Source organism: Melospiza georgiana, chromosome 25 (assembly GCF_028018845.1).
Source record: "Melospiza georgiana isolate bMelGeo1 chromosome 25, bMelGeo1.pri, whole genome shotgun sequence".
NCBI lineage: Eukaryota > Metazoa > Chordata > Aves > Passeriformes > Passerellidae > Melospiza > Melospiza georgiana.
In genome coordinates, this window is record NC_080454.1 from 4,562,756 (window position 1) to 4,582,237 (window position 19,482).

Sequence of the window (19,482 nt, forward strand, 5' to 3'; positions counted from 1 at the left end):
TTCCACACATAATATCTGATCACATCAAGGATTATTGGACACACTGAAAGGCAAAACTTCAAACGCAATTTCAGCCTTACAAGATGAAGTCCATGATTTTTCTAGTATAGTTTTACCAAACAGGATACCTTTCAATTTCCTACTAGCCACAGAAATATTAATAATGCAGTCGTTATTATGTAGATCAGAGTGTAAGAATTCTTAAAGATTTGGTTGAAATTTGAAAGCAAACTCAAATTCTACACCAGGTAGCTTTCAAAAGTCTTGTTGAACTTTGGATATATCTTCAGTACACTCACTTCATGGTTACTCAAGTGGGCCTGAATAAAAAGTGTATAGTTGACATCTATTATATGATGCTGTGGTTAAATATGGAGCAAACTAGACAACATAGTCTCTAAAAAAGAGGAATTATGCAGAAATTCTGCCTTTTTTCTTTTATATAGTCTCTGCATTCTTTACTCATTTACAACAACAAACTACAGAGCTCTATTTGTAGCTCTGTAGTCTGTTATTGTAGCTTAGCTTCATTATTTCCCTACACAGAAAGACAAAACACATTTCAAAGCCTCTATCCTGTCTTGGTTCTCCTTAGAAACCAAGGTCAAAACCAGCTCTTCAGGACCAATTCTCATAAAGTACAGTCCCATTGGAGGGTGTTCTAGGGTGACGTTATGATGCTTGTATCCCCCATCATGTGTTCTGTCTGTGCTGGGTGTTCTATTCTGTGCCTTCAAGACTGGCTGAAAGCAAAGGCGGGGAGAAGAAGCACAGAGTTTGTTATCAGCCTCACTCACTCACTCACTCACTCACTCACTGACTCACTCCTCCACATTTGCCTAGACCGTTGATGTCTAGGCACAGACAGGGCAGAGCACCATGCTTCTTTTGCTTTTTACTTAGTTGGTTAGTTTAGCTAGCTGAGGCAGTCTGAGTTTTCCCTGGACTGCTTTTCTTTCCCTTTTTCTTAGAGCCATTTGAAGCTGCTCCAGAGCGGGACCTGGGGAATCACCCAGAGCTCAGACTCTGCAGCCTTTGCCAGCGCCAGAGGGACCGAGAACGGAGCGACCCACCAGAGACGCTTTCTGAATTTGTCATTTCTTCAGAGCAGCAAGTGAGTGTTGTTATCTGGTATTGTTCATTCTGTGAGCTGGGGAGTGCTTTACCTATTAAATAAACAGGGTTTTTTCCACTTCTCTCTGAAGAAATTCATCCCGAACTGATTGAAGAAGAGAGGCTGTGTAGGTTGGCTTTCTGGAGGGGCCCCTTTTGGAGGCTTTCTCCAGATTTGTCCTAAACCAAGACCAGAGACGGGGAAGGCTTAGAAGACCATGGGGGGAATTGCATCACCACTTGCACTCCTAATTGGTGATTTTTGTCATCAATGCTAATCTGCTAAACTTGCAAAACTGTATTCACCTTTTGTGGTGGGTGTGGGCATTTTGTGGACATTTTTCATATCTACTCCTGGAGGTCTCCAATAAAGACCAGCTTTTATATTACCTCCTATACAAATACTATCTCCAAAAGGTGTTGCTTTATTTCTCGGTTCTTTAAGGCCTCACAGAGTGACATAATGACATCTTGGGGAACCAAGTGTCACCTGCAAGCACAACAGGGCCTCATGGAACCCAGGTGCCACTTGAATAGTGCCCGGGCACATGGAATTCAGTGTCCATTGTGACACAGCACAGCCACATGGAACTCAGCAGAACATTGTGACAGCATGGAATCTCATGGAACTAAAGCTGTGCTTTGACAAAGTGGGGCCTCCTGGGACACAGGTGCCACTGGGGTGTTGCCAACGCTGGTACAACCCAGTGCCCATTGTGACACAGTGCAGCCTCATGGAGCTGTCTTGGGGATGGTTCATACCTCATAACCATTTTGGGGTTTCTTTGTTTTGTGTTCATAATGGTCACTGCCTCCCCTCCCCAGCTCTGAGAATATCGCAATGGGTGGAGGGGCAGCCTGGGATCCTGTGGGGGCTGGGCTGATCCAGAGGCTGCTCTTCCTTCAGGCTGGGGTGATCAGCTCAGCAGCCATGCAGCACAGTGCATCTCATTTGAGACACTGTTGCCCTGCAGTTGTGGCCTTTTGCTTTTTTCCTTGTTTTCTTTTTTCTCCTTTGGCACTGTGACTAGGGTTGCCAGCTTGCTTCTCTGCTGCTCTGCCACTTGAGAGCCCAGGGCTGGTGTGCTGGGAGCTGGGAGCACCCCTTCCCCTACCAGGCTGCTCCCTTTGCGTGGTGACCCAGCCTCAGGACCGGACATCACCAGTGAGCCATGCAAAGGAGAAATCTCCCACCCAGCCGCTGCTGTTTTCTGCCACTGCTTAATTAAGGGGTTTTTGCTACACTATAGTGCAACACCCTGCATCCATCAGGACAGCCCGCTGCTGCTGCTTCTGCCACCGCTCCAGGGTTAGTGCTACACTTTCATTCACCGCCCCCGGGGATCTGCTCCCCTCTGTTCCAGCTGACACTCCGAGGTTCCTGCTGCCGTCCATTTGCTCCTGCAGTGGCGCTGAGGCCGGCTGCTCGCCGTGGCTCTGGCGAAAGGAGCCCCTTTCTCCCCGTGCCGCCCCCACAGCCGCCGTGGCCGGGTCAGAGGCCGCTGAGCTCGCACTGTTGCCCGATTGGTAAATGACACAAAACTCGGATAAGTTTTGTGGGTGCTTTATTAAGGGCCCGGGGAACTGGGGGACTCACGTCCCAAAGTCCAAGCCCCCAAATTCACGTATGGGTGCTTCCCTCTTATACATGCGATTCACAACAAAGTCTCCAAGGAACAGTTTCCCCGTTCCCCTTGCCTAGCCTCCAAGGAACAGTTCCCCGTTCCCCTTGCCTGGTCACAGACCCCTCGTGATAAATTCCTTGGTTCACAAACAAGATCATTAATCTTCTGCTTATCTTATTCTAAGAGCATTGTATGCTGCCTCTAGACAGGTTAGCATTCTTACTTTCCTGCACTAGTTTAATTATTTATTAAATCCCTAAGACTACCTGCTAGGTTACACACAAAACCCAACACACTTTCAACAGCTACAAACCTACTTTTTAACAAACCAGTTCACACACAACTCACTATAATTAAACATTTTGCTAAATTTCATTTCTTTGGAGTGTGGAGTGTGTTTAACAGTAAATATGAGAGAAGGGGACGGGAGGGGAGGGGAGGGGACGGGAGGGGACGGGAGGGGAGGGGAGGGGAGGGGAGGGGAGGGGAGGGGAGGGAAGGGAAGGGAAGGGAAGGGAAGGGAAGGGAAGGGAAGGGAAGGGAAGGGAAGGGAAGGGAAGGGAAGGGAAGGGAAGGGAAGGGAAGGGAAGGGAAGGGAAGGGAAGGGAAGGGAAGGGAAGGGAAGGGAAGGGAAGGGAAGGGAAGGGAAGGGAAGGGAAGGGAAGGGAAGGGAAGGGAAGGGAAGGGAAGGGAAGGGAAGGGAAGGGAAGGGAAGGGAAGGGAAGGGAAGGGAAGGGAAGGGAAGGGAAGGGAAGTGTTCCAAATCCCTCACCAGCCTCATTGCCCTCCTCTGGACACGCTGCCATAATGGGCAAAAAGTCCATCCTAACAAAGTTTAAGCCATGAACCACAATATTTCAGTCTCTCAACAGCCCCCCAGAGCATCCTCCCTGTTGTCAAAGGAAAATCCTCTGCAGCTGGTGGGCTCACACAAGGTTCATTGCTCAAAGCTGTCTGGGGCATGGATAAGGAATGGAGTATCCCATGATCACTTGTGCTTAGCGGGTGGAAAACTTCTGTTAGCATGTTGGTGTTTGTTCTTTTCTGTTCTCTATGTATTTCATAGCAAAGAACTGTTATTCCTATTCCTACATTTTTGCTTGGGAGCCCCGTAATTTTGGAATTTGATCCAAGGGGATCACCAGGCCATGCTGGGCCCCACGGAACCAAGGGACCAGTGTGATTGTGACAGGCCCCATGGATGCAAGGAGACCATTGTGGTACCACAGGTCCCCGTGGAGTCCACTGTGACACTGCCGGGTGCTGTGGAACCAAGGACACCTTTGTGACACTGAGGGAGCCCATGGAACCATGGGAGCATGGAACAGGTCTTGGCCTGCTGGGGCCACCTGACAGGTCCTGCTGACCTCGGCATGCTGAGGCCAGCTTCTCATCTGCCCCTGGAGCACTGGGGCTCTGGGCTTTCTTTCCTATGGAACAGAGCTGTCCTTCTCCTCCAGGGGCTCATGGCCAAAATTGAGACTCTGGCTCCAAAATTTCTTCTATCAAAGGGTTGCTCTGTCAATAAAGGTGTCAGGACAGATGGGTCTGGCTGACTTGGCCTCCTGGGGGCTATCTCTGATCTGCCACCAAAACACTGGGGCCCCATACTTTTCTTCCTATGGAAAAGAACTGTCCTTATTGTCCATGTGCCCTTGTCAAAAATTGGGATTCTACCTCCCAAATTCTGTATATCCAAGGATTGCTCCTCAGTGAGAGCTTCAAAGACAGACGTGTTGCTGGCCTTTACCTCCTGGGGGGCACCTCTCATCTGCCTTCAAAACACTGGGGCTACACCCTTTCCCTACTATGGAGAAGAATCATCACTCCCATCCAGGTGCCCATGGTCAAAACTGGGATTCTACTTCCAAATTTCCATATATCCAAGGATTGTTCCATTTGAATGGAATGAGCCCTCTCTTTCTGACATGGGAGCGATGCCATTGATTTCTCCAAACCAGGGAAATAGGAAGCCCTGGAAGGTTCACACACAGAACAGGGCAGGGCAAGCAGCTGCCAAAATTATAACGTCTATTTGTAATTAAGAACTTTGGTTTCAAGTTCTACTATAGTCACTATTAATATAGAGTAAAAAAGAATCAAATTAGTAATAATAATGGCTGTAACATTAATAGCAACAATAGTGATAATAGAAATAATAATAATTAATAATGGTTATAAAAACCCTACCATGCTCATACTAGATTTGCATGGCCAGGCTTTGGTAAGGAGGAGCTCTAGGAACACCTTCTGTGAGAGGCTGCTGGAAGCAGCTGCTCCTTTGTGTCCCACAGAGGCAATTCCAGCCAGCTCAGGATGGAGCGGCCTCCGGCCAAGGCTGTGCCTGTTAGAAATGTTGGTGACACCTTTGGGAAAAGAGATTCAAGAAAAAGACTGGTGATCGTGTAGTTGTAGCTGTGACCAGGGTGAGAACATGTGGGAGAGGAACAACTCTGCACAGCCCAGGGCAGGATGGGCAGCAGGAGGGGCAGGAGCTGCTCCAGGGGCTGGAGCTGATTGCCCGGAGATTCCCTGGGCAGCCCCTGGGGAGGCAGCTGGGCCCCTGCAGCCCATGGAGGGCCCAGAGAGCAGAGATGCACCTGCAGCACCTGGAGGAGCCCGTGCTGGAGCAGGGGGGGCCTGAGCAGGGGCTGTGACCCCATGAGAAACCTGTGCTGGAGCAGGGACCAGGCAGGGGCCTGCAAAGCCATGGAGAGAGGAGCCCACGCTGGAGCAGGGTCCTTCCATGTGAGCCCATGGGAGAGTGAGGCATGCTGCAGCAGTTTGTGAAGAGCTGCTGTCCCTGAGATGAACTCACCCCGGAGAAGTTCATGGAGAAGTGTCTCCAGCAGGGACCCCATGGTGCAGCAGGGGAATGACTCCTCTCCTTGAGCAGCAGGAGCAACAACAGGAATGAACTGAGCAGAACCCCCATTGCCTGTCTGCCTGCACCCACTGCGGGAGGAGGCAGAGCTGGGAGGGAGGGAGGAATGGGCAGAAGGTGTTTTTAAAGCTTTATTTTACTTTTCACTATTCTGCTCCAATTTTGATAACAATAAATTAAATTAATGTCTCTAATTTCAAACATGTTTTGCCCATGATGGTGGTAATAAAGGATTTTAAAATCACAGAAAATTTGGGGAACTAGAAAGTTAGGCTTAGTAGGCCCTGGGATAATGTTAAAGTAGGCACTGAGAAATGTTAGGCTTTGTATTTGCTAGATCATGTGAAATTGCACCTGTATAGTCAGTATATGATAAATAATATAATTGTTAGATGTGATTAAATATAATTATTGTTTAAAGAATCATGAGAAACTGTGTAGTGGGGTTTGAGGGGGAATCACAAGAAAATCATGCTTGGATGAAATCAATGTATACAGCAGAACAATGTAAGTTTAATAATTAATATGTAAGTATACAATGATAGAATATAAAGCATATTCAGCTCGAAACCATGTTGGAGTCAAATTTGGGTCTGTGTACCCCTGATGCCCAGAGCTCTTTAATAAAAGCACCTGCATATAATCATTCCGTGCTTATGTGTTCCCGAACACTAACAATGGTATCTGCTGAGTGATCTGTCCCAGTCCTTAACTCAGCCCATGAAGCCTTCATTCTGTTTTCTCTCTCCTGCCCATCTCTGGAGGGGAGCGAAGAGAGCAGCTATGGTGAGTGCCTGGCATCCAGTCAGGGTCAACCAGCTACACTTCCTTTCCTTTCCTTCATTCTTTCTTTGTTTCCAGAGGTCACAGCGCAGAGGTTGAGAGGGGCTCTGATGGAGGCAGTGGAGGTGGCGGGGAGCAGCGGGGACAGAAGGCACAGGGACATGGGACAGGCACCCGAGGGGCCCGGGCAGTGGCAGGGGGCAAGGCCTGTCCCCCGGGCCAGCAGCAGCCCCGTGCCCTGCCCAGGGCGCTGCCAGCAGGGGCTGGGCCAGGGGCAGGGGCAGAGCCCGGCCCGGGGACGGCGTTTGTGCCCCAGCCCCGTCCAGCCCAGCCTGCCCCGGGTGCACAGTGACCTGCTGGGGACACAGCGTGACCTGCTGGGGACACCGAGAGCTGCCCTGGGCACTGCTGGGGACACCGAGAGCTGCCCTGGGCACTGCTGGGGACACTGAGAGCCGCCCTGGGGACACAGCGTGACCTGCTGGGGACACTGAGCGCTGCCCTGGGCACTGCTGGGGACACTGAGCGCTGCCCCGCTGTGACCCTGCCCTGGGCACTGCACACGTTGCCATTGAGTCAGCAACGGGAACAAAGACTCCAGTCTTCAGAAGGTGGAAAGAAGGCATTTAATAGAAAATAGCGCATCTTTTATAACCCAACTCATTAAGCTGAGACTGTTTGGTCTTAAAGTAAAAACCTCACACTCTTGGCGAAGTAAGAATAGCACACTCTGGAAAATCATATCTATAAACAACATGTGCAGAAAGAGAGATAAAAATTGTTTTAATTCTTTTCTCTGAGCTTTCTCGCAGCTTCTCACAGCTTCCCAGGAAAATCCTGGGAGAGCTATGTCTCTTTGTTCAGAGGATATGTGATTACCACATTTACAGGCACCAGAGCACATCCCAGCCCTGCCCCTCGTGGTGTCACAGGCCCTATGAGCGTCCTGAGTGTGGGAAGAGCTTTCAGAGCAGCTCCAAGCTCCTACGTCAGTGGATTCACACTGTGGAGAGGCCATACTAGAGTCTCGAGTGTGCCGAGAGCTTCAGGCACAGCTCGGCCTTGACCCGACACCAACGGAGGCGCCACTGAGGGAAGCCTGTGAGTGCCCTGAGTGTGGGAAGAGCTTCGTGCGCTGCTCCAGCTCCATCCGCCATGGGAGGATCCGCGCTGGATGATCCCCAGTGACCCCCTGGTGATCCGTGGTCCTGGTAAACCATATTGAGAAGACAGCTGGCTGGGGGGCTCCACCTCTTCAGGCTCCCTCTGACCTTGATTTTCATTTCTCTTTGTCCTTTCCAAACACCCAAAAATGGGGCAAAAATAAAGACCTTGAACTAAGACATGGTCAGCGCCATGGCAGGAACTTGCAGGGGCTGTGTGAGCTGGAGGGAGTGCTCCTGGAAGGGACCTGGGAGCTGCTCACGGCTTTGGGAAACCAGGGCCAAGCGTCTCTGGCTGCACTGAGAGACCCTGGCGGAGGTTCTGGGGCAGCTGCTCAAGGACCCCTGCCCGGGAGCTATGCCCACGTCCCCCTGTCCAGGTTCCTGGTGTCCCCTGTCCCGGATGCCCCTCTCCTTGCTGTCACTCCCGTGCCCCCCACCCCCTGCCCGTGTCCGGTCCTGCTCCCATCCGGATCCCATTCCCGGTCTCATTCCCTGTTCCTGTCCCATATTCTCTGTCTGGTTGCTGCTCCCATATTCTCAGTCTCGTATTCCCTATCTTTCCTGTTCCCGTTCTCGTATTCCTGTCGGCATATTTCTATTTCTATACTCCCTCTTCCGTTTTCACATTCCCGGTCCCGGTCCCATTCCCATATTCCAGTTCCCGCATTTCCAGTCCCGTTCCCATATTCCCGTCCTCAATCCCGGTCCTCTCTTCCTACTCCTCATCCCATATTCTCAGTCCCGTTGCCGTTTCCGTATTCTCGCTCCCGTTCCCATTTCCGTATTTCCAGTCCCATTCCCGGTCTCTGTCCTGTATTCCCTGTTCCTGTCCTGTGTTCCCGGTCCCATTCCCGGTCTCTGTCCTGTGTTCCCGCTCCCATTCCCGGTCCCTGTCCTGTATTCCCGGTCTCTGTCCTGTGTTCCCGGTCCCATTCCCGGTCTCTGTCCTGTGTTCCCGCTCCCATTCCCGGTCCCTGTCCTGTATTCCCGGTCTCTGTCCTGTATTCCCGCTCCCATTCCCGGTCCCTGTCCTGTATTCCCGGTCTCTGTCCTGTATTCCCGCTCCCATTCCCGGTCCCTGTCCTGTGTTCCCGGTCCCATTCCCGGTCCCTGTCCTGTGTTCCCGCTCCCGGTCCCTGTCCTGTATTCCCGCTCCCATTCCCGGTCTCTGTCCTGTATTCCCGCTCCCGGTCCCCTCTCACCGGACGCCGCCGCCATGGCTCCAGCCCGCCTCAGCCCTCACGCGACAGGAGACACCCCGCGCTGCTCCCGCCCACCAATCACAGCCCTGACATTTCCATAGCTCCGCCCCCGTCTGGCCCCGCCCCCCCGCTGGCAGCAGCCGCGTCCGGGCGCCGCTCGCTCCCAGTGCTCCCAGCGCTCCCAGTACGGGCGGCATTGGCAGGGAGAGCGCTCCCAGTTCGCTCCCAGTGCTCCCAGTACGGGCGGCACCGGCAGGGAGAGCGCTCCCAGTTCGCTCCCAGTGCTCCCAGTACGGGCGGCATTGGCGGGGAGAGCGCTCCCAGCGCTCCCAGTGCTCCCAGTACGGGCGGCATTGGCGGGGAGAGCGCTCCCAGTTCGCTCCCAGTGCTCCCAGTACGGGCGGCACCGGCAGGGAGAGCGCTCCCAGTGCTCCCAGTACGGGCGGCACCGGCAGGGAGAGCGCTCCCAGTGCTCCCAGTACGGGCGGCAGTGGCGGGGAGAGCGCTCCCAGTTCGCTCCCAGTGCTCCCACTACGGGCGGCACCGGCAGGGAGAGCGCTCCCAGTTCGCTCCCAGTGCTCCCACTACGGGCGGCACCGGCAGGGAGAGCGCTCCCAGTTCGCTCCCAGTGCTCCCAGTACGGGCGGCACTGGCAGGGAGAGCGCTCCCAGTGCTCCCAGTACGGGCGGCACTGGCAGGGAGAGCGCTCCCAGCTCCTGCCCGGTGCTCTCACCATCGCTCCCAGTGCTCCCAGTATCTCTCCCAGTGCTCCCAGTATCGCTCCCAGTGCTCTCACCATGGCTCCCAGTGCTCCCAGTATCGCTCCCGGTGCTCCCAGTATCGCTCCCAGTGCCGGGCGGGCGGTGCAGTTTTGGAGATGCCCCCAGGGCAGAGCGCGGCTGCTTTTGGGCGCCGGCATTGCCCGGGCCGGGCTGGGAGCGGAGCAGGAGCGGCAGAAAGAGGAAACAGAGGAGGAAGAGGAGCAGCAGCAGAAAACCGCGATGTTCCCGGCCCGCCCGCTGAGGCTCCCCCGGCTCCGGCAGCGTCGCTCCCCCCAGAGCCCGCCGGGCACCGGAGACGGGGAGCTCGCCCCGAATCCATCGGAGGGTCTCCAGGAGGGTTTTCTTGCGGGGCAGGGATGCTTGGATCTTGCAGGTGTGAAATACAAAGCTGTGTTTCATGTCAGGTACATACAGGCAATGTGTGTATTTGTGATTGTGATATGTGTGGAAGCCGACCATGAGACAGTTGCGAATTCTAATAATAACTGAGGAAAGTAAAGCATGGAAGAAGGCCTTTGAACCTGTCTTTTCTTCACAATTAACCTTGGTTGATTTAGGAGCATTTGAATTAAAGTGTTAAGGATGTTGCTCTTTGCTTGTAGTTAAGCCTTAAAGAGTTCTGCAATAATAACCTTTTGAAGTATAATTTTAGAATATTACTTGTATCCTTGAAACTATAGCTTTGGAATATATATAAGGGAAACATGCTTATCTCACACCTTAACAAAACAGAGAAAAGCAGCTTAAGAAAGGAAGATGAACATCAACTGAAGGATTTATAGTTTTGACCAAGGGAAGCTGGACATCACTGTTATGAGATTTATAGTCTCTGTAATTAAAAGGTGGACCCACATCTGGGGAGCTGCACTTCACCATATGGGATACATCTTTCTTCTTTCGGAAACTGGACCACCACCATCTGGGGATACTCCTTTGAGATACAGCCTGAGAAAAACTAAATCACAATAGTGTATAGAATTGTGACGTAAAAATTTGGAATAGAAACTGCTGAGAAAGCTTATGAGTACCCCTATAAATATCTATAAACCATGACAATCTGTAAGCCTCAACTATTGGTGTGCAGTTGGAGGGAAAACTTCCCCCACTGTACCCAGCGCTGTATTGCTCATACTTTACCATATTAGTTAATAAATTGATTGCTGCTGGAATATTGGCCTAGTCAAGCCTCTTATTTACAACACAGGAGCTCAAAGCTGAGCTGCAAATGCCACTTTGGAGGATGTAGAGCGATCCCAGGTGGCAATGGCGCAGCACCTTTGGGGACAGGGGCGATGTCGGTGTCAGGGATTCCCCGGAGACAGCCGGGGGGAACGCGGGAGCCCCGGAGTGGGGAGAGCACAGAGGGGCGATCCCGGAGCCAGGGGACGCCCGGTAGACAGAAGGGTTGGGGGAGGCTGGAGATGAGCCAAGCCCGGGCCCCCGAGGCTGAGCGGGGTGGTCGCTTGTCCAGCTGGACTTGCGTAGCGGGACCATCAAACCTTCAATGAGCTCACCCCTTGGTTTTCCCCGCAAACCAGGATTCCCCATTCCCAAACCTTGGCCTGACAGAAGGGGAGACGACCACGAGGAGGAGGAAGATGTCCCGGGACACTGAGGCAGGTGAAGAGGAAGTCAGTGCCCCTTTCCCCCTCTCTCCTGCTCCATCTCCCAGCCCAGCACGGCCCCGGCTGCAGGACAACCCCGGTGCTGCCTGGAATGGATGGGGAATCTCCTTCCCCTTCCCTCTGGCACGGAGGCAAATCCCATCGTCTCCTTGTCCTTCCTCCCCCAGACAGAGGATGGAGCTGAGCTTGGGGACCAGGTCGGACAGATCCCCGCAGCAGAACCTCGTGGCAGAGGCCATTTTGAGCAGCTCCCTGTTGCAGGAATCCAAAAGGGAGGAAAAGCCTCAGAGATCCTTTATGAGGAGGGGCTGTAAACCCAGCCCTGGGATCTGTGAGGAGGAAAGACCCACCCTGGGCCAGAAATGCAGCTGGAGATAGGCCAGAGCTCAGAGCTGGGTGTCCATGAGCAGCTTCATGGCAGGGAGAAGCCCCCCAAGCAGTCGGAATGTGGGAAGAGCATCAGCCAGAGCTCAACTCTGATCTACCCCTGGAGAATCCACACTGGGGAAAGATCCTGCAAGTGTGGAGAGGGTGGGAAGAACTTCAGGATGAGCTGGTGATCCATGGTCCTGGTGATCCATATTGGGAAGACCCCTGGCTGGGGGGCTCCCCATCCTCCTGTCTCCCTGTGGGCACCTGGGCACATCCACAGACCCACATCAGAAATCCATTGTGGAGAGCAGATTTGTCAACTTCCGTCCCCAGAAAATCTCACCTTTTGCATCTGATGGTGGCATCAAGCAACACCGGATGGCCTTGGAGGTCTTCTCGAACATAAATCCATCATTTTAATTCTCTCTGGCCCACAGGCATCTTCCACAGCGAAATGGGGATGTATTGGGGCAAAACTCACAATTTTGGAGACAGTGGGATGGAAATCCCATTTAAAAAGGTTCTTCCACCCATGTAAGCATGTGGATGCTCAGCTGGCACAGACACATAAATTCTTTTGGTTTAGCCTTGATTTTTTTTCATTTTTGTTCATCCCTTTGAAACCCCTGGAACTGGGGTAAAAATAATGTTTAACAAAGGCATGAGTGGGGAACAATGACATGGGGGGACGTGGCCATGGATGGCGACATGGCCATGCATGGGGGCATGGGGGACATGGACATGGATGTGAACATTCCCTTCACGGATGAGGACATGAGGGAACACAGACATGGATGGGCACATGGAGGGACATGGACATGGGTGGGGTCACAAACTGAGACAGTGTCAGTGCCACCACAGTGCCACCAGCACCTTCATCCCGGCCGTGGCAAAGCACTGCCTGATGCAGTTCCTGCCACTGTGCTCCCACTGTCACCACGATGGTGTCCCAGCTGAATGTCATCACCCACTGGGGCGGGACAGGGAACTTGTTCAGCTGGTGACAAGTGGCCCAGAAGCAGGTGACAGCCACCAGGGTGTCCCAGAGCCACTGCACTCAGGGGACCCCAATGCCCCTGGGGACAGGCTGGGGACAGGACAAGGGTCAGTGTCACCTGGGGGGGTCACATGGCCTGGTGACAGCGTCCCTGACATGTCATGGTGGCTTCATGCGCTGACATGTCATGGTGGCAGGGTCCCCACAGGTGTGGCGACATTGTCCCTGATGTGTGTCCTGGTGCCATTGTGCCCCCTCCTCCCCGTGTGTCCCTGTCCCCTCCCCTCGTGTGTCCCTGTCCCTTTCCCTGTGTCCCTGTCCCTCCCCCACGTGTCCCTGTGGGGTCAAAGTCCCCAAGGCCCCGGGGCCGTGTCCCGCAGGGTGTCCCCGTGTCCTGCAGGGTGTCCCCGTGTCCTGCAGGATGTTCCCGTGGCTGCTGCTGGCACTGAGCATCTGTGCCCACCCTGGCACAGGTAAGGACACGCCACGACATCCACAACACCCTACGACACCTTTTTTCCTCTGATTTTGGGTCGTTCTCCTCTCTTTTGGGTCCGTCCCCCCTGATTTTGGGTCCTTTCCCCGCATCCTTTCTCCCTGTTTTGGTTCCTTTCCCCCTTATTTTGGGTTCTTTCCCCCTCTTTTTGGTCCTTTCCCCCTCTTTTGGGTCCTTTTTGCCCTATTTTGGGTCCTTTCCCCCGGGTTTGGGTCTTTTCCCCTTATTTGGGGTCATTTCCCCCCTTTTTGGGGTCCTTTCCCCCTGTTTTGGGTGCCCTCCCCTTTTGCTTGAGGCACTTTTGGGTGCCTCTCCCTCCTCCAACCCCCTCCCCACCCCCTTAACCCCCCTCACCCCCACGCTCTGTCCCCCCAGCGGTGTCCCCGGCTGTATCCCCGGCTGTGTCCCCAGCTGTGCCTCCAGGCGTGTCTCCGGCTGTGTCCCCAGCAGTGTCCCCGTCAGTGTCCCCAGCGGTGTCCCCGGCGGTGTCCCCGGCGGTGTCCCCGGCTGTCCCCCCGCGCCACATGGACTCGGTGCTCGACATCCTGGACGCGCTCGAGTCCCCGGCCCGGGGCGGCTCCCCCGGCGCGGCCGCGGCCCTGGGGCGGGCGCTGGGGCTCTGCAGCGCCCCGGGGTGCCGGGCGGTGCTGGGCGAGCCCCCCGGGCCCCCCGAGCGCCCCCCGGCTCTGACCGCGGGCCAGTGGCAGCTGCTGACCGCGCTGCTCCGCCCCGGCCCGGCGGCCCCGGCGCTGGGGGCGGTGCTGGCGCCCGACGGCTCCGCGGTGGCGCTCGGGCCGCTCCTGGCCGGCATCGAGGCGGGGCTGAGATCCGCCGGCCTCGGGCGACCCCTCCCCACCCTCGACCCGCCCGCCGACCCCCTCCTGGCTGTCACCATCACCGAGGCTTTGGGGACGTCCTTCCTGCTGGCGCAGGGGGGTGGCCGCAACGCCACCGCGTTAGGACCCGGCGGCTGCTGGGACGACGTGGAGAACCCCCAGAATTACACCTTGAGGGGTCCCCCGTCCCCCGTGCCCGACGCTGTGGCCATCGGGGCCATGGACGGGGCGGTGCTGGGGGCGCGGCTGGCCCGGGGACCCCTCCCGGTGGCCGAGCTGCTTCGGGGCTACTACGGCACCAGGAACGGCTCGGGAGCGGGGAGACCCCCCAGCAGTTACCGGCGCCGGAGTTTTGGGGCACTGGCGGGACAGGGACGTCTGGAGAAGGAGGTGGCAGCGGTTTTGGAGCTGCTGAGGACGCTGTCGCCCACCTCGGAGCTCCTGAGAGACGTGGGGACACAGGAGGTGGCGGCCGTGGCTCAGCGGGCGGCGCGGGAGTTCAGCGAGCGCTACGTGGGTATGGATGGGGTGGCATCTCATAAATGGGGTTGGTGCCTCCCAAACTGGGGTTGTCACCCCCTAAACAGGGATTGCCACCGCACAAACAGGCATCGTGATCTCCCAAATACGGATTGTCACTACCCAAATGGGCATTGTGCTCCCCAAACAGAGTTGACACCCTGTAAACAGTAGTTGTCATCTCCCAGACAGGGATTGTTACCTCCTAAACGGGGGTGTCACCCCTCAAACAGGGACTGTCACCCCCTAAATGGGCGTTGTCACCTCCCAGACAAGATTATCACCCCCTGTGTCTCCACACAGCCTCTGCTGTGATCCCAAGCCCCTTGTCCCCAAATGGCCTCTTGACCCCAAATGACATCCCCATGTGGACACCACCATGTCCCCAAGGGCCCATCAAGCCCCTTGTCCTAATGCAGACTCTACTGCGTCCCCACCGAGCCCCATGTCCCCCCCGTGTCCCCTCTGCCATGTCCCCAGGATCTCAGGTGACACCGCGCCGTTGTCCCCGCAGAGTGCCCGGCCATCGTGCCGCGCTGCCTGTGGGGTGCCCGTCCCTACCGGGGCACCCCGGCCCTGCTGCAGCCCCCGCTGGGCTCCGTGTTCCTGCACCACACCCTGGAGCCATCGCGGCCCTGCCAGACCTTCGGCGCCTGCGCCCGCGCCATGAGGGACATGCAGCGCTTCCACCAGGACACCCGCGGCTGGGACGACATCGGCTACAGGTCACTGTCACCTCCCTGGGGCGATGGCACCTGCCACGGGCCCTGGCACCCCCTGTGGGAGCGGTCATTGTACCCCTGTGGGCATTGTCACACCCACAGTCCCTGTCCCCTCCTGTGGGCCCTGTCATTGTACCCCTGTGGGCACTGTCACCCCCACGATCCCTGTCACCCCCCCCAGATCCTCTCATTGTACCCCTGTGGGCACTGTCACCCCCACTGGTTCCTGCCACCCTCCATGGGGCCGATCCTTGTCTCCCCATGGTCCCTGTCCACCCCCATGGTCACTGTCATCCCCTGTGGTCCCCATCACTGTCCCACGGCAGTCCATGTTGGTGTCACCTCACAGACCCCACCACTGTCCTCTCACAGTCCCCATCACTGTCCCCCCACAGCCCCCACCATTGTCCCCCCACAGTCCCTACCCCTGTCCCTTCATGGTCCCCATAACTGCCCCTCCATGGTCATCACCACTGTCCCCTCCCAGTCCCCACCACTGTCCCTTCATGGTCCCCATAACTGCCCCTCCATGGTCACCACCACTGTCCCCTCACAGTCCCCATCCCTGTTGACCCACAGTCCCCGTTCCCATTTCCCTTCTGTCCCCATAAGCCCCCACAGCCTGCATCATTGTCCCCATCACTGTCTCTCCACTATCCCCGTCCCTGTCCCTTTGCAGTCCCTGCCACTGTCCCCTCACTGCCATCACGTCCTCACAGCTTTGTGGTGGGCTCGGATGGGTACCTGTACGAGGGCCGGGGCTGGCGCTGGGTGGGTGCCCACACCAAGGGCTACAACACCCAAGGCTTCGGCATCAGCATCGTTGGGGACTTCACGGCCACCCTGCCGGACCCCGACACGCTGGCCCTCGTGCGGGATGAGCTCCTGCCCTGCGCCGTCCGCTTGGGCCACATCCGGCCAGACTTCACCCTGCGCGGCCACCGCCAGCTCGGCCACACCGACTGCCCTGGCAACGCCCTCTTCCAGGAGATCCAGAGCTGGCCTGGCTTCCAGGGGACGCCGCTGGCACGGGCACTCGGGGTGGGTGGCCCGGTGGGGTTGGTGGGAAGGGGTTTAGGGTCATCTTGTGACTGACCGTGTGTCTTGTCCACCCTGCAGTGAGGAGCGGCCCCGGCCAGGGAGCCTGGGCTGGATGGAGGCAGGAGAGGTTGGACAGCAGTTCAGATGGAGACCAGCCCAGGCTGGATGGACGCTGGTCCAGCAGATGTTGGTCTGGACATTGGTCCAGATGAACACCAGACCCATGGATCCCAGCTGGACTCTGGTCTGCAGCCCCCCAGCCTGGACAGCTCCCAGCCGAGATGACCACCAGCCCAGCCACAGCCTGGCCCATCCTGCTGGCCCACCAGCCCATCCCAGTAGCCCCAACCTCAAACCCCCCAAAATAAATCCAGTTCCAGGACATCAGCTCTGGGTGGTCCCTGCAGAGCAAGGGGGAAACTGAGGCACAGGCTGGGGTGATGGGAGGGGACTTCGGGACCCACCCTGGAGACCTCAAACTCCCCCCCCAAAACGAGCACCCAGTCCCCAAACTGGCACCTGCAGCATCCCGCCCCTGTCATTTCGGGGGGACTCTAAAGCCACCGTGACCCCGCAGTCTCCGAGAGGTGACCCGCGGTGTCCCCCGGGTCGTCCCCAGCGGGAGCAGCAGCATCACCTGCCGAGGGAGGAGGAGGTGACGGGGTGACTGCAATTCCTGCCCTGCCCATGGGGAAGCCGCGACAGGAACGGGGACGGAGCGCGGGAGCAGCGGCGGGGACGGCGCGGGGGGACGTGGGGACAGTCCCCAAAGTCCCCAGGGCACCCTCGGGGGATGCTGCGGCCGGGACAGCGGGGGGGTCGCGCGGCATCCTCGGGGGGATGCGGGGCTGGAGGTAACGAGGGAGGACCCCAAAATTGCTGTCACCGCCCGTGTAGGATGTGGGCCACTGCCCGCTTTGGGGCGCTGGTGACGAATTGGCGGGTGGGGATGATCAAAAGCACAGGTGCCGCCTCGGGGATGTCACAGAGGGGGTCCTGCGGTGCCAGCGCGCCCCCCGCGCTGAGCGGGTGACAAAGGGGGGACGAGGGGGTCCCAGGGTGCGGGGGGAGCGCGGCCGGGGCGGGACGGAAACGCCTCGGGAGCCATGGATGGCCGGGCACCCATCGTCCTGTCCCGGCAGGGTGGGGCTGCGAGGCGCTGGCGTGGGCACCCCCTGGGTGGGCAGAATAACCCAAAAATTGGGGCTCCTGGATGGGCAGGGGTATCCCAGGGAGGGGGACCCCAAAAACCGGGGACTCCTCAAGGTGAGGATGCCGGGTTGGGGTTGCCCATCCCACGACGCCCAAGTTCAGCCCCTGGACTGCCCTGGTGACTCTCTCCACCCCAACCCCACCCACGCCTGCCCAGGGACCCCCCAGAATGCCTCCCCCCATTCCACTAGCCCCAAATCCAGCCCATGAACCCCCAAAATGATTCCCCCCATCCCGCCACCCACAATTCCAGCTCACAAAATTACTCCCCCCATCCCACCACCTCAAATTTACCCCCTGGGCCCCCCCCAAAGTGACTCCCCCATGCCAGCGCCCCCACATCGACCCCGTGGAACCCCCAAACTCTACTCTCCCCCCAACAGACGGAGGTGGAAGCGCTCCCGGACACCCCGAGCCCCCCGCCCCACTGAGGAACCACGAGTGTCGCGCCTGTCCCCGCCTGTCCCGGGAGCGGCCGCAGGGCTGGAAACGCTCCTGCAGCCCCGGCACCGACGGCAGCAGGGCTGGCGACAGCGGCGTCCCAAGGGCAGCGCGGGCGGGGCCCGGCTCCAAAAGGCGTTTTCGCCCCCTCCAAGGCGCCCAAGGGCACAGGGGGACCGAGGGGGACAGGAGGGGACGAGGCCACCCCGGCAGCAGTGCCTGCATTCCGAGGACAGGAGGAGAAGACAGCGGGGCCAGGGCGACTCTGAGGACACAGGACGGGGCAGGGGAGGGGGTACAGAGAGTGGTGGTGAGGGGTGGGGGGAGTTCTGAGGCGATGGGTGGGCGTGATGGCTTTTGGGGTGATTATGATGGGTGGAGGGTGATGGGGATGGTTTGGGTGTCGTGGTTTGGGGGGGTGATGACTTTTGGGGTGATGATGATGATGGGTGGGGGGTGATGAATTCTGGGGTGTGGGGTGCGAGGTGTTGGCTTGGCACAGCCCCCTGGGATGCTCAGTCTCCCCTATCCCAGGGTTTCTTCCCGCCCCACGTGTCCCTGTGCCAGCATTGCCCGTGCCAGGGCTGGCACTGACAGTGGCACCGGGCCAGGCCCTGCGGATCCAGCCAAAGCAGCTCGGTGCCACTGAGGCCACCCACAGGGCACAGAGCCACTCCAGCCTGGCCCCACGCATGGCCTGTCACTGTCACACCCACTGGCATTGCCACCCCATGGCCACCTGTCCCCTGGTGGCATCTCCATGAGCATCTCGGGACCTGCGGTGGCACCAAGGCCACACATCCCTTGGTGTCACCATACCCATGGTGGCATCTCCATGGCCATGCGTGCCCTGGTGTCTCAGCACCCATCGTGGCGCTTTCATAGCCACCTGTGCCCCATCCTGGCACTCCTGACCAGCTCACCTGTGCCCCGTCACTGTCACATCCCCCATGAGTGACGGGGGCACGGAGGGCACCCACAGCCTGTTCTGTGCCCTCCCATGGCCAGGGCAAGCCATGGCCCCTGTCGAGCTGCTCTGTAAATAGCCCTCTTTACAGAAGGGCATGGAATTGTTACAGTGACATTTAAATGCAGTTTCTTTCTTTCTTTAATCCAAAGAAATTAAGGAATATTGTAGGTGCTGTACTTAGGAGGGGTGGAATGTCTGTGTTCACCAGGCTGGAACAGCTTTATTCTAGAGTGAAAGCTGAATGCTGGACGCTGAAGTAATTTCAGAGCAACACAGACCATGCTGAGTTGAAAGGGACTCATCAGCATCATTGAGTCCAACTCCTGCCCTGCACAGAACACCACAACAATTCCACTGTGGGCCTGAGAGCATTGTCCAAATGCTTCCTGTCCCCAGACAGACTTGGGGCTGGTACCACTTCCCTGGGGACCCTGTTCCAGTGCTCATCCCCCCTCTAGGTGAAAAACTTTCTGCTGATGTCCAACCTGTCCTCCCCTGACTCAGCTCCAGCCATTTCCTTGAGTCCTGTCCCTGCTCATGAGGGTGAAGAGCTTGGTGCTGGCCCCTGCACTGCCCCTCAGTGAGGTCTCACCTGAGTCTCCTCTTCTCCAGATGAACAAAACAAGTGATCTCAGCAGTTCCTCTCAGAGCCCCTCGAGACCCTTCCCCATCCTTGTGACCTCCTCTGGACACGCT

General features: G+C 57.1%; 1 protein-coding gene and 1 pseudogene across 1 annotated transcript in view; both read left to right on the forward strand.

Annotated features, from left to right (window-relative positions):
- Positions 1-2,737, forward strand: part of LOC131093416 (zinc finger protein OZF-like) — a 71,916-nt gene extending 69,179 nt beyond the window's left edge. The window contains exon 4 of the mRNA XM_058040581.1: positions 972-2,737. The gene's annotated coding sequence lies outside the window, so the exon portion shown is untranslated. The remainder of the gene's footprint in view (positions 1-971) is intronic.
- LOC131093457 (zinc finger protein 345-like) overlaps positions 1-19,482 on the forward strand; it is a 77,918-nt pseudogene that overhangs the window by 9,143 nt on the left and 49,293 nt on the right.